Consider the following 18793-nt stretch of genomic DNA (forward strand, 5'->3'; position numbering starts at 1 on the left):
AGGTATATAATATATATGTATGTATATTATGAATAAACATACAATAAAATATGACATGCAATATATAATAACTACACTGTATATGTGTATTGTATGTGCATGCTTGTATGTGAATATACATAAGAGACTGCACATAATTCTATAATATTATAGAAAATTAACTCTTAGAGAAGCAGACTAAATACTGATTAAATAATGTCTTTGATCATCTCTCTCACTTTGTCTTCACTATGGCAATATTCAAGAGAAAGCATGCAAAGTATGTTAATTAAACTTATAAACTTCTTTTAGACTTTATTCAAAGCTACTACCCAGTGTCTCCTGGATAACCTAAAAAACTTCCTCATAAGAATTATAGCAGAAGAATCTTTTTCAGTTTTCTGAGTCCTTTTTTAGGCAGACACAGCTATGCAGGGACTCTCAGGGATCACTTATAAAACAGCTATGTACTGGTGGAAGATGTGTAAACAACAACAACAACAAAAAAACTTAAACAACAAAAGGGCTTTAAACTAAAGCATATAGAATATTGGTGTTTTGAGTTCATATCCAAATAGTGGCAAAGCAATTCTATTCATTTGTTTTGAATTGTATTCTTTCTTTCTTTCTTTCTTTTTATGTATTTATTTTTTCCTGTGTAGTCCTTCAATTGCTTGGAATTAGAGCAAATCACTTTGCTGTTGGAGATTAGTGTTTTGATCTTTGCAATTTAACTATTTAAATTATTTTAAGTGGCTTTTAAACTCCAGAAAAAGATAAAAAGCCACATGAGATGCTCTGTTTTAAACCAGCAACTTAGTCATCTGGGGCTCTCGGAAACAGAATGGGCTCCAGTCTTGCAAGCTGGCTTAACTGCAAGGTACTGACAAATGTCCAGAAGAAGCAAGGCAGCTGTTACTAAAAGAGCTGCTTTTGCTTTTGGCATCCCTTCTGCTGCTTTTTGCCTGAATTGTTTAATGCCCCTGAGGTCTTTGTGACAATGATGCAGACTTTCCAAAATCACTATAAAAAATCCATTTCTCATGAGAAAGCCCAGGTGCTTCCATCTAGGATTGCTTAAGTCCTGTTACCTTCTTTAAGATGCTCTGACACAAAAGCTTCCTGTGTCAGCACCTTATCAATAAGCACAGCAGTAGACACAGAAAAGACAACACCTCTGCAGCAGCACATCTGGGAAGAAAGAACTTTGTTGACAACAAATGGATTTGCAGCTTAAGTAAATGCATTAAAAATGGAACAGCATGAACTTTACATAATGGTTTCCAAGTAAAGGTGACCAGATGTTCTACATGAACTGATTAATTTATTTAGTTAAATACCCTTCTTAATTGATCAGTTCTAAATGTCTGCCTATGCTTGTTTTTTTAATTAACCTAAGTACTCTCCAAAGAAAAATATGAATTTGAAATGAATTTAATTACTATATTTTAGCTTATATTTTTATTTTCCACATGCTATTTATCTAGTAATCACCATGAAATTCAAAGGACTATTTTGTTGGTATGATGGTTCTATAAATAAGATAGTAAGCAATGTTTCATTTGCGACAGTAAAAAGTTTAAAATCCTCTCTTTGTAGACAAATCATTCCCATTAATAACATCTTTTTTAATATTTTATTTATGTTTGTCTATATTATCTGATTTTTTTCTATTGATCACTCATTACTTTTTATTTAGAAAAAGACATTTCCAGTTTGTAAGCAAAAGAGAGAAAACATCTTTTTATATTACAAATATTCTGATCATCAAATGTCTTGATTTAATCAAAATAAATTTGTTTAAGGTGAGCTTAATATTAACTGTTAAGTAATATTGGGGAGAATTTTGAAGAATTATTTAACAATAGGATGTTTCTATCATAAACATGTGTCTATTTGTAGAAATATTCTGAATTAGAAGATATTAATCAAAATTTTTGCAAGTTAAATTATGTTTGGTCTTGATTTTTATTACTATTTGGAATCTACTTTTTCTTAACAACTTGTAAAAGCAACAGTGGATACTAACATTTCTTTTATTCCTTTTTTGGGGTATTGGAGATTGAACTCAGGGGTCCTCAACCACTGAGCCACATCCCCAGACCTTTTTTTGTATTTTATTTAGAGACATGGTCTCACTGAGTTTCTTAGTGCCTCCTTCCCAAGTCTGAGACTGGCTTTGAACTTGCAATCTTCCCAGGTCAGCATCACATGTTACTGGGATTACAGAGGTGCACCACCATGCCTGGCTGGATACTAACATTTTAACTCTGCATTTCTTACAGCATTCTTTCTTTGTCTTACCTACTACTTGCTCTTGGTGACAGAGAACATGAATTCATCTTCAAGAAGTTCAGAGCTTCATTTTTATCAGCTTAAATAGAAGTATCACACAGATATTTTTCAAATCATGATGGGGTTACATCCTGGTAATTTCAATGGAAAATACCTTAAGTTGAAAATGTCTTTAATATTGCTTGGCTTGCCTCATTGACTAACATCATCATTTAACTTAGCCTACCTTAAACATGCATAGAACATTTAAGTTAGACTAGAGCTGGGCAAAATTATCTATTTTATAACAGTGTTGAAGAACTCACATAATTTGCTTGCTACTAGTATCCCACATTCACTAGCAATACTGTATCCTGCAGAGGTGTTTTTCTTCCTAAATCTGTGGCTGCCACTCACAGTCCCTTATCAGCACCTCAAGAAAGGATTGCACTGAATATCCATAGTCTAGGAAGATATGAAAATCCAAAATTATAAGTGTGGTGTCTACTGAACAGGTACTGCATTTGCACAATTGCAAATTAAAAAATGAAATTCAAAAAATTTCAAATTGAGAACCTTCTGTATTATCTCAAGATATCAAAATATGTCTTAGGAGGCCTGTGGCTCCTGCTCTTTGATCAGTGACTCTCCGAAGCAAGGGCAACATTCCTTAAGATTTCAGTGGCCATTTTTATAAGATCTACAAGGCAATTTCAGTCATCTTAATTATAGTCAATAGTAGAAGGAAGGAGGAAGTGAAGGCACCAGCAAAACCACTCCTTTGGGTCAGAAAATTAAAAGTTTTCCTTGAAGCTTCCCAGGAAGGCTCTGCTGTTGATTTCTTTTGTGAGCACTGATTCAGGTCTCATTTCTAGGAGCAATGCAGACAGATGGAAGCAAGTATTTGGCTTCTCCAATCTCAAGAGTGAGGTTGTCAGTAAGGGAAATGTGATCTGGGAGGGATGTTAGATTACCTCTCTCTCTGTCTTCCTCTCCCCTCCCCCTTTCTTTTTTACTGATTGAACACAGGGGTGTTTTACCACTGAGCCTCATACCCAGCCCATTTTGTTTCTGATTTTGAGCAAGATCTCACAAAATTGCTCAAGGTCTCACTAAATTGTTGAGGCCAACCTGCAACTTGTGGTCCTCCTACCTGAGCCTCCTGAGTCTCTGAGATTACAGACATGTACCTCAATGCCCTTCTTCCTCTCTTTCTGAAAGTGTGCTACACTGTGGATTATATTCAGTTGTTCTCATGTCATACAGCATTTGCTCCTTAGAGAATCTCTTCTACTTCAATATTATAATTTCCCCAAACCATATCCATATCCATACTTTTAAGTTCTATGTCGACATAGTATTGGCAGGCATATATCCTGCTAACCACACATCTTCCTTTACATACAGCATGGTTTTTTTTGTTTTGTTTTGTTTTGTTTTTTTTTACATCACACTACTCAGCATGTACTATGCTGAATTTTTGCCAGCAGACAACCATCCCCTGACTACTAACATACAAATACACAACAACTCAAACATCCACCCATGAGCACCAGCTGAAACCTGTTTGAGACTTTAAGGACAGTCAATTCTAGAAGACTTGTCTTGTCCTTGATTGATTCTCAACCTTTCTGTCTCATCATGACCTGCTTATTGCATCTCTCAAGTTACTATTTGACATTGTCCTCTGCTTATTGTTATAGAGGTAATTACATTAGTAATTGATGTAATTAATTAATTAATGTCTAGATTTTCTGACACTTGTAATATTACAAAATCCTCCAAGTTACAGCACTACAGAATCTCCTTATTTCTCAACACTTCTCTGAAAAAAATAATATGCTTATTTACTTTCAGAGTACAAAAATGTGATATTGCTACTCCCGTGTTGATGGCTTTAGTCAATATTTAGTACTGAGTCTGGGCTCATTGCAACCTTCCCTACTGCCCCTTTTTACCTATCCTTTTCAGTGATCTAGCCATCTTCATCTATTTTCGGTTGTATAAGTTTGTGTCAGGCACAGTTGGTCATGCAGATTTGTTATTCATATAACTTTAAAATATGTTTTTTATTCTGTAAGTCCCATTCCTGTTGACATTAGGATCTATTTATTTATTTATTTATTTTGGGGTCATTTTCCCCATAAAGGTCAGAGTCAACCTCCTTGCTTAGTTAAGAGTCCAACTTGCCACACTTTTATTATGGAACTCATTTATTTGTTTATGTTTTTCTCTTATACTAAAATGTAAGCAACCTTGGAGAGAATACATAATATTTCCCTCTAAATCTTCAAGACCTAGTGTCTTATAGCATACAACACACACAGAGAACCTTGGAAAAGTTCGAAGTTCAAAATTCCAAGTGTTGTTTCTAATGAAATTGTACTTACTTTTGCACCATTGTAAAGTCAAAAAGAAATTCAAACATTTGCAAAATGGGAACCTGCTCTTTGATCAGTGATTCTGAGTTAACAAGGTCAACATTTTTTTAATACTTCTGGAGGATTTTGTGTGTTTATAGCTGTGTGTATATTTTATGGAATGTTTGGTGAACCTTGATGCCATTCTGTATAGTAGAAAAGGCCAAAATCTTAGAACTGACACTTTCAAAAGCCTAAACCATCATTGCCTTTCTCAGAATTCAAATGCCATTTCAAACTCTTTTCTCTTGGAAATCAATGTGATCAGTATTGTTCCAGAATATAAAGATTAAAATTAGAAAATAAATTGATTTTGAGTTACCTATGAAGAATGGGTTTTGAAATTGTGATGGCTTGCAATATAGCATAGTCACCAAATTAAACAAATAAAAATACCTCTTTCCAGTCAAACCATTTTAATATATCAGTTTTTAAAAATATTTTAATATTTTATTTTTTATTTTTAGTTGGATAGGATACCTTTATTTTATTTATATTTATGTGGTTCTGAGGATCAAACCCAAGGCCTCGCATTTGCTAGTCCAACACTGTACAGCTGAGCTACAACCCTAGTTCTATATCAGTGGTCTTAATGAAGGTCAATAATTTCTGCCTCAATCAATGTTCTAACAAAGATCTCTGCACTAGCGTCACATTCACTGAGCAGTCCTCAAAATGTGGTCAAAAAACTTCCCTAAGCTCATCTTTGAAAATTTATATGTGTTGGGGAAAACAATTGTTTAAAATTTTGTTATGGCACCCAAGAAGATTAATATAACTAATATTTTTAATCAATTGTCTTTGCTGATAAATCTTGTATTGTGCCTTTCCATGAGAAAGAAAACATAAGTATTCAGTGTATAAAAATTAAATAAGGAGAAATAACATCAAATTTATGCAGCAAGTTTAATGGATTGTCAGATTATGGGGTAAAAATAACTGGGTCTGAATAATTTCACACATGATTTTATTAAGAATCTACATCAGAAGACAGTAATGTAAATTTAACTCTGAGAATCAAAATGTTGTTTAAAATTATGATTTCTTCAAGTATCTTTTCACAATAAGAACAGAGAAAGATTAAATATACCAGAAACTAATTTTAATAGTCTAGGGACCATTTTTTTCCTGTGGCATAGAGATTGATAATATGAGTTATATAAATTTATTTTATTTAAATGTTAATAGGGTGGTTTATTATTAAATTATTAGTCTGTATAATTATAAACTGCCAATTAATCTCTGTGTAAAATTAATCTGAAAATAAGTGATTTTGCTACCTGAATTGATTTTGACCCTCATATATAGTATATTATATTTTAATTATACTAACAAAAAATAAAGATATGATGAATCAAACAAGTTAAAAAATCCCCAGCAAATCCACACACTAGGATTATAAGGGACTTAAAAAGATTCCACTGAGAAAAGAAAAGAAGATTAAGAATTTGCAATATTTTTATCTATGTGGGAAATTAGGTACATTTTATGGTTATTATTATTGCTTGAAAATAAAAGACTTAAAGAAATATGACAGTTCTAATAGGTGCTGGGATTTCAGTAAGTTTCCTGTCATTGAATTCAGACTTTATCTCTTAATTTGTTTATGGCTTTGGGCAATATATTTAACCTCTCTGAACTTCAATTAATTCCACCATAAAAAAGAAGTAATTATGAGACTTCTGTGCTTGATGTTAAAATTGCATGAGATAATATGTATGAAAACAACATATTGCCTGGCCCTTAATAATTAACAAATTATAATTAACTAATATAAAAAGATATTTATAAGTCATTTCATTTAATATTCAAAATCAACAATGAAGTTAGGCTGGACAAATAGTTGTACTTTCTAGAAAGAAAATTTCAGAGGTGTCCAGTTTACTTTCCCACTTACAGTCATCATGGATTTTGATTTTTTGATCCTTCATAAAAATGAAAATATGAGTATCAACACTTTTCTGTGTAGTGTGTGTTTATTTTTCACCATCATGGTAAATACTTTCTAGACACCCAGTTTCTGAATAATATAGAGTGAATTAACTTGACATAAAGATATCTTCACACATACTCACACAAGTAAAACTAAGCACACATAAGATGGATAGCCAAAGACTCACAGAGCAATTTAACAATTACTAAAACACACATGGGATCCATGTATTGTAATGGTAGAATATAAGCATTAATGCTATGTTTGTTCCTAAAGTACTATCTTAGTTTGTGTCTTAATATTACAGTCTGCAAAAATAATGCCTTTGTCAAATTTAGATATTTTGTAGTTGCTAAGAAAATAATTCAGTGGTTTATTATTTTAAAAATATTTATTATTTTTAAAAATATTACTATTTTTAAAATAATAAACCACTGAATTATTATTATTATATTATAAAGTATAGTGGTGAGAAGATATTTTCTTTAATTACTTTTCAAGGTTGTCTGCTGCCTACAGAATTGGTAACTCTGTCACAGAATATGTCACAAGGGGCATATTTTTTTGAAGAAATAAAAGAAGTGTGTGAAAAACCCTAATATGATGCATGATTACAATCTTCTTCATGCAGATGTTAATTCCCAGCTCACTGCAACTAGAAAGCAGGTGCCAACATATTTGTAAACATTCCTTCCTGCTGGACAGCACAGAGGGGCAGAATGTGAAGGCATCAGATAACAGGCTAGCTGCCATGCATATGTGAAAAAGCTTAGTGGTCCAGAAGCCTTTCCAAGCACATGAGTATTTTTAGATGATATTTAACTCCCTTTAAATTGAAAGATGAAATGCAGCAATTGAAGCTGAGTGTTGACTCTGATCTTGGCAGTGAGATAATTCCCCATCAGATGTGCTGTCTTTGATGAACTCTCAACAAACCCAAATAAAGGATACTATCAATCTCTTTCAAAAGTCAATTTAATGTTTCCGAGAACATGTTGCCCTTTTTCACAATGCACTTTCTAAATTAAAGGATAAAAATCATAGCCAATGAAAAACTGAAGAAATTTTTTTAACTTTCAAGGTCAAATAGAATAACATTAAAATATTGAGTTGACATAATGAGAAAAATGAACATGAAGAAATATAAAAAACTAGGATGAAGAAAAGAACCTAAAATGTAATAAATATAAATTTTCCTTATGAGAAAAATTTTATAACAGCATATAAAATATCTTCAATATAGAATTATATTTCAGGATCAACATAAACTTCCAATTTATCATTTATGATAACCTACAAAATGGCCTTAACTCTATAATATAATAACCATTCTATATGAACAAATACAAAATAAAATTAATTTTCTAAGTGTTGTTATTGGGATATAATTGTCCTAATATTTGTTAAGCCCATTTGCCAGGTACAGAGAACTTTTATTACAAATAATAGAAAATTATGAATGTTCAAAGTAAAAAGGGCCAATATCAATTATTTTTTAGCATCTGCTAGGCAAAATTTTATACACTTATTTTTTTGGTGTGTGTGGGGGGTTCTGAGAATTAAGTTCAGAGGCATTTGACCACTGAGGCATATCCCCAGCCCTATTTTGAATTTTATTTAGATACAGGATCTCATTGACTTGCTTAGTGCCTTGCTTTTACTGAGGCTGGCTTTGAACTAGTGCTTCTCCTGCCTCAGCCTCCTGAGTCACTGGGATTATAGGCATGCACCACAGCACCTGGCTATAAACTTTGAATGTGAAAAATAGTTTAATTTGTACAAGAACAATAAAATCCTCTTATTTTCATCATTTTACACATGAGGAAATTTAAGTACACCAAAATCATATCCTGTTCCTTAGAAGTTAGTGTTTATTAGCTCCATTATTTGAACCAATGTAATGTATTGCAACAATTGTCTTACATCTTTTTTTTTTTTTTTTTTGTAATTAGAGAAGCTTGTAAGGTTGGATGACTGAATACAAGAGTTTCCTTCTAGAAAAGGAAATATACTCATCATGTGTAACTGAGTGAGAGTAAGAAAGAAGCAAAGAAAAGCAGGAGAGATTTTTTTTTTTTTTTTTTAATTAAAGGAAAATTAGACAAGCATTCCTGAACCATTAGAATGAAAGGAGAAAGACAAAGGAGAAAAAAGAAAACTCTAAAATCAGAACTACATTTTGTATCCTATTAAACTTCATTACTTATTATAAAAAAGCATAAATAATATTAATCAATATTTCTAAAAAGGCAAAAAGAGGTAGAGTAAGGAAGAGAACGTTTCTGTTAGCAGGTTTTTCTTTCTTCAATTAGTATTTAATAATTTTCATTGTGGTACCCATCATATTTTCAGATAGCAATATAAAAAATCGAAGAGACAGGCTGGAGCAGTCGTCATTGTACAATCATAGCACAGAAGCACATAGGACTTCAAGGCTAAAGCCAGCTATTTTTTAAATTTGTTTTCTGTCTTTCAAGGAATACAACTCTTTATTATTTAATTGAAACTGGGAATTTTGTTCTAAATGATTTGATAGAAAGAAGCAATAAATGACATGAGTTTAATTAATTCGCCAGATACTTGTTGATTATCTACTATTGCAGGATCTCTTCTAATTGCTTGAAATATTTTAGTGAAAAAATAAAAACAATTAAAAAAAAAAGAGAACAAGTTTTTTTTTTTTTTTTTTTTTTTTTTTTTTTTTTTTTTTTAACCCTGTGGTATTTCCATTTGGTCAGATTACACCATTGACAAATTAAATAAGTATAATGTTTACTGTAGGGGGAGTTGATGAGTACTACAGTGAAATCTGTATAATTTAATGGTGCCTTGATATCCACTTTGAATATAGATTTGACTTCCCTGGAACAGAAACAATGTTTAAAATTACCCTTGATACAGTTTCCTGTTCTCTGCATTTTTGGCGCTCCTCTGTGTGGCCTATTCAGATATCTGCCTTACACAATTGCCTCCTGCTGACCAACTCCCTATAGGACATCTATGTATAATCTACTTGATTTATTCCATGTCTACCATCGAGAATAGACTGTGCAAATATGCTGTAGTGGCTGCTTCTCTAAATCACAGCATTCCTGCATAGAACTCAAGTTTGTTTGCTGTAAATCCATCACCTAGAGCTCCGCATGAGAAACCTGCTTGTGTAAGGTCCTGGATCCCTTTAAGGACTTTGGCCAAAGTCAGTCTCTCTCTCTCTCACCAATCCCTGCTTCTCTCTCCTCCTCATCTCTCTCCTGATTGCCATTGTCTGTTTGAATGAGTACATCTTGAAAAGCTGTCCTCTTCCATTTGGCCTTGTGAAGCATGTTGCCTTCTTCCATATGGACCTTAAAAAACACATTTTGAACATTTTCATACAATTATGCCAGCAGCATTTATCAAAGATAGTGTCTTTTCTCCACTGTATATTTTGGTGCTTTTGTCAAAAATCATTTGTTGTATGATGTAGATTAATTTCTGAGTTCTTTCTTGTTTTCCATTGATCTATATGTCTGTTTTTATACTAGAACCATGATGTTTTAATAACTATAGATTTGTAGTATATTTTAAAGTCAGGTTTTAGGATGTCTTCAATCTTGTTTCATTAATATTTGTAAGTCATTTAATTCAATACTAAAACTAAAATTCTATTAGTGTGGTGTCAGAGTACAAAGTCTTATTATTAATAATTATCACATTCATGATAAAAGTGATGGCATATGATATTTCTGGGCTAAGGTGCTAGTTGGTCTGTAACATTTTTCTACATGTACATATCTAGTTTAACTTGTATCTGTGCTCCTTACCACCCTATCTAGCCCTCATCTCTCTCTGTTTCCCCATTATCCTCTTCTCCTAACCTAATACTTTCTCTCTTGCTTTCAGGTCATCACTGTTTTTTATTTGGCTGTTTGTTTGTTTATCACATAATGAGAAAAAATAAACAATATATTTCTGGGACTGGCTATTTTTGTTTAATATGATGATCTCTATTTCCATCTATTTTCCTTCACATGATCTTATTTCATTCTCTTTTAGGGCTGAATAATCTCTCTCTCTCTCTCTCTCTCTCTCTCTCTCTCTCTCTCTCTGTGTGTGTGTGTGTGTGTGTGTGTGTACATTCCATTTTGTTTATTCATTCCTCTGTTGTTAGGCACCAAGATTAATTCCATACTCTGGTTTTTGGAAACCGCGCTATACTAAAGATTGGTATACACGTGTCTCTTTTGTATGTTGTCTTCATTTCCTTCAGTTATATAACCAGGAATGGTACAGCTGAATCATATGGTAGTTGTGTTTTCAGTTTTCTAGTTTTTTAGGAACATCCTCACTATTCTATTTTTTTTTTTTTTTTTTTTGTACCAGAGATTGAACTCAGGGGTACTCAACCACTGAACCACATCCTTAGTTCTATCTTGTGTTTTATTTAAAGACAGGGTCTCAGTGAGTTGCTAAGCACCTCACCATTGCTGAGGCTGACTTTGAACTTGGGATACTCTTTTCTCAGCCTTTGTGCTGCTGGGATTACAGGTGTGTGCCACCCAGCCCAGTTCCCCACTATTCTTTCTAGTCTTTTTGATAAATGTTTCTTTGGTCATTCTGGGTCTTCTGTGATTCCACATGAATTTTAAGACTGTTTTTCTACTGCTCTGAAGAATTGTTTAGAATTGTTATGAGAGTTACTTTGAAGCTCTAGGTTGCTTTTGGTAGTATGATCTTTTTAACTATACTGATTCTTCTGATTCATCAAGATATAATATCTTTCCTTTGTGTATGTGTGCGTGTGTGTGTGTTTGTGTGTGTTTTATAATATCTCTCAACATTGATTTATAGATATCATTGTAGAGATCTTTCACTTCCTTGGTTAAGATGACTCTTAAATGTTTTATTATTTTCATAAGTATTGTAAATGGAGTTACTTGCTTAATTCTTTCAGTAAATTTTCTGTTTGTGTATAGATATGCTGATTTTTATGTTGTTCTTAAGTCCCTATTTTTATGTTGTTCTTAAGTCCCTATTTTTATGTTGTTCTAAGTCCCTCGTTTTACACAAAAGTCAACTCAAAATGGATCAAAGTCCTATAACCTAAATCTGAAACTATGTAATTGGTACCAAATTTAGGGAAAATAATTTGAGACATTGTTATAGGCAACAATTTCTTAGGATCTCAGAAACGTGGGTAATAAAAGTAAAAACAGACAAATGGAATTGTAGCAAACAAAGAAGTTTCTGCATAGCAAAAAAAACATTAGGATTCAGAGACAACCCACACAAATGAGAAGATATTTGCAGATAGTCTATCTAACAAGGGTTTGACATTTAGAATGTATAAGAAACACGAAATGATGAAACTTAAAATAAGACCAACTCAATTAAAAATTGGACTAAGAAACAAAACACACACTAAAGAGACATACAAATATCCAACAAATAAATAAAAATTGCTAAATTTTACTGATCATAACAGAACTGTAAATCAAACCCACAATGAGATATTTTCTCACCCTAGTTATAATGGCCATAATAAAAATAAATTAACAAACGTTGGGGAGGATGCAGAGAAGAAGCAATTCTTATACATTGCTGGTAGGGATAAAATGACATGGAGATTCCTAAAATAAAAACATAAAAATGGATTTACTTTCTAGTACCACTCCTGGATATGTTAGAGTCTGTAAACAAGTCAGGATGGTGCCTGGCAAAATGCCAGAGGGAGTGGTTTGTGAAGTAACTCCAGGGAGCCATTAAGTGTGGAGATTCCTTATTGGTTGACTGCTGTATGTTAATGCCATTAAGTGTGGAGATTCCTGATTGGTTTACTGCTGTATCTAGTTTATGTTAATTAGATAAGCTGTGTGGAATGTATAAATACCGCTCCTCTCCTTCAATAAATGGCTCCTACTCCTGCTGTATCAATCTACACAAGTTGATCTTCACCCCCTGGTTAGTTTGCTGCAGCCGTCCTGCAGCATGGATATATGTCCAAAGGAGTTGAAATAAATAAAAAGAAATACTTGTAACTTTATATTTATTGCAGCACTATTACACTAGACAAAATATGGAATCAACTCTGCTGCCAAATAGATGTGAATAGATAAAGAAAATGTGGTGTATTTACGCAATAGGATAACAGTCAAACTGAAAAAGAATGCCATGCTGTCCTTTGCAACAACATGAGTGCAACTGGAGAAGAGTGTCTTAAACTAATTAAACGCTAAAGGTAAATACTACTGTCCTCCCTCTCTTAAGGAAACCAACAAGTCAACCTTGTAAGGAACAGAGTAATGCAGAGTAGTAGCTCCTAGAGTCAAGGAAGGACAAAGGGACCAGCAGACAGAAAGGGACTTTTAGGAACTGACAGGGGTACTGGGGGAAAGGGAGAGTCATCAAGAGTAGAAGAAGGGTGGCTGGACTTTGTTTATATGTGACGTCTATGGTGACAGAAATATCACTGTGAAATCTAATCATTTGTGCAATTAATACATATTAATAATTATAATAATAATAATGAGGTTCTTGGGGAAAACAAATACATTTCAGCTATTTTACATGTTTTGTTGAGTTGCCTTTTATGTGTTTTGCCTGATCAGTGCACCTGAACCCTACTTCTTTCCTAGTCAGTACTTTCCTAGTCAGTGGATGTCTTGGTAGGGCAAAACTGCACAAGAATCCAGTCACAGGTCGGACACTTAAACATTAGACTGTCCTTCAGAATAAAGAAATATCCTGAGAAAGTCACATTGTAAACATCCATGACCAAATCCCTAGGACAGGGCTAGGATTTATAGTCGCTCAACAGAGACTTCAAGACAAAAGCAAAGAAAGGAAGAACGAAAAAAGAAAGGAAAAGGAAGGAAGGAAGGAAGGAAGGAAGGAAGGAAGGAAGACAAAGACAAGATCAGACAAATTCCAGCTAGTCCTTTGGTAAAAGAAAATCATAGCAAGGCTACGTTACACATAGATATTTTAGTTGTGGATTACAGTTTTAAAAGGCGGTTGTGGTAAGCCTTACCTTGACAAACAGCTCATTTGAGCTAAAGTTTGGAAGCATAAATATTTGTCTGGAGGATGTCTGTGGATACAGTTTCCAGATGGGGTGACTACAAGTAAAAATGCCCTAAAATGGTAGGTGAATCTGGCTTGTTCCAGAAACAGAGAGAAATCTCAATACATTTTATGCTGATGAGAATGACTTGATATGATGTTTAATTTTGTTTGTCAACATGTTCCATCTCTTTTGCCCAGTTTCTTGGAAGAACATCAGTCTGGACACTTCTGTGAAGGAACTTCTTAGGTATGATTAATATTTAAATTAGTAAGGTTTCATTATGCTCTACAATATTAGGTGTATAATCTAATCAGTTGAAGATTTTGAGAGGGGAAAAAAAAAAAAAAAAGACAACGGTCCCCTAGGAGAAATAATTCTGCATCCAGACCTGCCTTCAGACATGACTGCCAGAGCTCCTCCTTGATCTCCAGTTGCTCCCTGCTCTGTGGAAGTCAGACTTCCCTGTCCCTGTAAGTGCATGAGCCAGTTCCTTAAAACATCCCTTTCTTTCTGTTTTTTTTTTTTTTTTTTCTCCTAATTCTGTTGGTCTAGTTACTCTGATAAATGCACCCACAAAGCAGGAGAAATTGATACAGTGATGTGCCAGACCATGTAACTTGAGGTCTATTATTTGTCCAGAGGGATTCACAATAAAACAGGTGTTCTTAATCTTTTTATGTCATGTTATTTTTAGAAGATATAAAACCCACAGGCACTTTCTCAAAATGTTTTAGATTCTAATGAAAATCAATTGTTACCAGCATATTTATCAATATACCTTTAATATAAGTTTTAATATGATAATAAATGTTTATAAATAGTTGAAGTAAGTTCAAGTGATGGATTTGTCATTGTATTCAAAATCATGAATAATGTGATAGCAGGATACCATAACAACTATAATACAATATGAAAAAATGTGCTTTCTATTGATGTCAGTTACAAATATTGGAATTCTATGTTTTCCTATATTTAGAGAAATAAAAAATTTCAGTTAGTGGCTAACAAAAATAAACATATAGGGAATTTTTTTCATGCAAATATGTGGATACTCTAGTGTCTGCTAAGAGCCATAGTCAAGTAGTAATGTTGCATGCATTTTTGGTTGAAAGGTGACCCAGCAAGCCATTGAGATGATATGATTATGTTAAGATCTGCATTCAAATGGATATTAGACCCCTGCTGTTTACCTCAGCCTGCTACTCCTGGAGAGTTCCCATTGGTTGTGGAAGTGCGGTAGGAAGGAATTCTGGAGGAGGGATTTCCTGTTGGGGTCCGGAGAACACTGCTGTGTGGGTCGGCATATTTCCCGGGAGCTTACAGGGCATTGGTGGGAGTTTCAAAAATAAAATTTGTTCCTGTTTGAGTGGCTCGTGATTTTTGTGCTCAGCCAGACTGTGACAAGTGTCCATCAGTAGAGAATTTGAGGACTACTGGTGTTCTGCTTTTATTCTACTATACAATATCAAAAAGAATTTAGAGGATATGGTGCAGGGACTATGTATGGATGGGAGTCTAAAAGTTAGCCTCTAACTGCTTCCACTGGTGGAATACACAAGTTCATAGGTTACAAGTTGAGAGTGGAAGGTTGCAAAGAGAATGGCTATTGACAGACTGAAAGAGCTAATGTGCAAAAGAGGGGCAGCATGATTGCTAAACTGTGCTAAGCTTCCTCTAAAATTTCATGATATAAACTAAAAATGAGAACAGCAAATGTGACTGTGCAATATTCTACAATTATTTTAAGCTTCATGGATGCAGATAAGGAACAGGTGGAGAGAGGAATTCAATACAGTGTGATTTTGCTATTCCTGGGGAAGGATGCAAGAGATGGCACCAGAACCAAGTGTGTGTCTTTGGCCGTGAATCTAAACTGTGTAAGAAAAGGGGCACAGACACGAGGAAATAAGGAAAAGTGAAATTAACAGAATCAAGATTGATTTTTTGATGAGATGTATGATTGTTGAGGACCTGGTTGAACAATAAATTATAAATATAGAAAAGTAGGGCTGGGGATATGGCTCAAGCGGTAGAGTGCTTGCCTGGCATGCGTGCAGCCTGGGTTCGATCCTCAGCACCACGTACAAACAAAGATGTTGTGTCCACCGAAAACTAAAAAATAAATATTAAAATTCTCTCTCTCCCTCTCTCTTTAAAAAAAAATAAATAAATATAGGAAAGTAGATGATACAATGGTGCTTTTTTTTCCCCCATAGGGAACAGCCATAAAAGAAAACAGACAACAAAAACAACAACAAAACTTGAGCATTTATTTTGATTAGTGCTCATGCAATGTGGAAGAAAGGTCTTTGAAGAGAAAGTTTCACAAAGAAATATGCTACTGTGATCTGGATATTGCTTCTTGTCCAATTGCAGGCACTGGAAAATTAGCCTGAATCATATGAATACCATTTTTAAATTCATACTACTACAATGTAATTCATTATATTTCAGGTCCTCTAATCATAGTAGAATTACCAGTGGAATTGGATATGAACCTATATGTCTAGAACCAATTGTTTTAAACTTTTATTGAAAGGAAATGATAATGAGATATTTTTACCTAACTACATCATTTTATTTATTTGTTTAGTTTGGCCAGAGACTGGGAAAGGAAGGGAAAGAGAGAGAACACCAATGTTACAGTTGGGAGACTCTTTGAGAACCAGCATCATCAGGGAATTAAATGAAATTGGTCTGTATAGTCACTGTGTATTGGGTAGAAACATGAGAAGTTAAGCATCAATAGGTACTAAAGTCTCTCCACAGTCCATGAAAAAAATGTAAGACTGTATATCTACAAGATATTTTGGACCTTATATTCAGTTTTCAAAAGCTATCACAATTTCAAGTTAAGATTCTTTAGAGAATTTGAAACAATGCAATTTATATATTTCTAACTAGTAATAGAAAACAAAGTTTCATTAATTCTTTAAATTATGTAAATCTTTAAAAAATATTTATCTATTTATTTTTTTTATTTTTGCAGTGCTAAAAACTGAACTCAGTGTCTCACACTGCTCTACCACTGAGCTATAGCTCCAGCCCCAATTTTTAATAATTTTTATGATCCTGTGACTAAAGTCATATCCAAAATGAGCAACACTATAGTATATCATCTGACTAAACAGGTAGCCATAATAAGTTCTTAAACCACATGCATGTTCCTGAGATACAATCATGAATAACTAACCCTCATGCAGCTATAGGTATTTCTTCATGATATTTGTAGATATTTTGAGCTAATAAATTTGAATATTGGAGATTGTGTACTTTCAATAGTCAGGGTAAATAAATGTGCTATGCATGTAGGAGTATGATGCAGAATAAGTAGATCAATTATATAAACCAAGCAAAAGTAAGAATTGTTGATATTCAAATAAAAATTATACATGTTCAGAAAAGTGCACTCTATCATACAAGGTTTCCCCAGTTAACATTAAACTTGGAATCAGTCTAGAATATAAAAAGGAAAAATCCATCAGTACAAACGTGAAAGAACTTTTGAAAAGCAGGACTATTATTCTGTCAAATAAGATGCCACCTGATTATTACAGGTGTGGTACATGCCTGTAATTCCATGGACTCTAGAGGTCAAGGCAGGAGGATCACAAGTGCAAAGCCAGCCTCAGCATCTAAGTGAGGCCCTAAGCAACTCAAGGATACCCTGTCTCTATATAAGATACAAAAAAGGGAGAGGGATGTGGCTCAGTGATTACGTGCCCTTGAGTTCAATCCCTGGTATCAAAATAGTCATTTTACTTTTTCCATAGTGATGCTCTAAAGCCCAGATTAAAGTAGAAGGGTACCTACTTTAAAAGGATACTTCACAAACACCTGTTTTCCACTTAATAAGTGTCACACACTGAAATTTAACTACAGTTCTGCAAATATTACTGATAGAGAAACTAGTAACCCAAAGGGCTCTAGCTTGAGTCCCAAAAGACTCCAAAATTAGACGAACATTAAAGCAATGTAGATGTAGCAACTGACAAAAGAAATATCTTAGAGCAAATGAAAAAAAAAAAAGAGAGAGAGAGAGAGAGAAAGACAAGGAGAGATTGAAGATAGGGAGAAGGAGAAAGAAAGAATATACTTAAATGAAGGCTGTCACAAAATCTAGTAAAGTAAGGTAAAATGATATATATCAAGTTTACCTTGACTTGGGTATCACAGAAATAATTATATTTGTAAGAGTTTGGGCAGAATCATTGTAGAAAATTGTTAGAGTCTGTAAACAAGTCTGGATGGCGCCTGGCATTTTGCCAGAGGGAGTGGTTTGAGAAGTAATGCCAGCAAGCCATTAAGTGTGGAGATTCCTTATTGGTTGACTGCTGTATCTATTTTACGCTAATTAAGATAAGCTGTGTGGAATGTATAAATACCACTCCTCTCCTACAATAAAGGGCTTCCATTCCTGCTGTATCAATCTACACAAGTTGTTCGTCCCCCCACCACCCCTGTTATTTTGCCCAGCCAGCCGGGCTACGGCAGATGGTGGCCCGTTACAGGGAGCCCCGGGACAGGACACTCGGGGGTAAGTGACAAAAAAAAGCTGCCCGTCCATAGATAAGACGAGAGCAATCTGCTCGTCCCTAGACAGATAGGGCAAGAGGAAAAATGGCCATTTTGAGAAAATGGAGAAGGTTGATACAGTATGTTTGTGTCTTGTTTTGTCTCAGTGTATTGTATTGTCTTTGTGATGAAAATATGGAAGGGGTGAGAAGTAAATTACTAAGGGAAGAAGGCACCCCAGTGGAACCAAGAGCAGTTGGGGCATGTGTTGATGGAAGCCCAGGAACTCTAGTCAGAAAGAAAATGAAAGTTCAGAAGAAGAAGGATTATCAGGAAAAAAGTTGCAACAAAAGGCTATTACTGAATACTTTTTGTTACCAGAGGGTGCGTGAATCAGCGGTGGCTACCATGTGTGCAAGCTGGTCATGGCGCAGCAAAGGCTTTCCAAGCGGTGGCAGCCAGCTCTTCCCCGCACCCCGCCTGGGGAGCGGGACACCACTGCGAGAGCCCAAATCCAGACCTGACCCAGAGGCAGGGTCTCACAGGCTCTTGCTCCCTGTGCCCAGTGGCAGTTTGAGTCCAGGACACTCTCCGGGGCCATCTGGGGCTGCCCAGGACACTACAGCT

Source organism: Callospermophilus lateralis, chromosome 5, assembly GCF_048772815.1.
Source record: "Callospermophilus lateralis isolate mCalLat2 chromosome 5, mCalLat2.hap1, whole genome shotgun sequence".
Classification (NCBI taxonomy): domain Eukaryota; kingdom Metazoa; phylum Chordata; class Mammalia; order Rodentia; family Sciuridae; genus Callospermophilus; species Callospermophilus lateralis.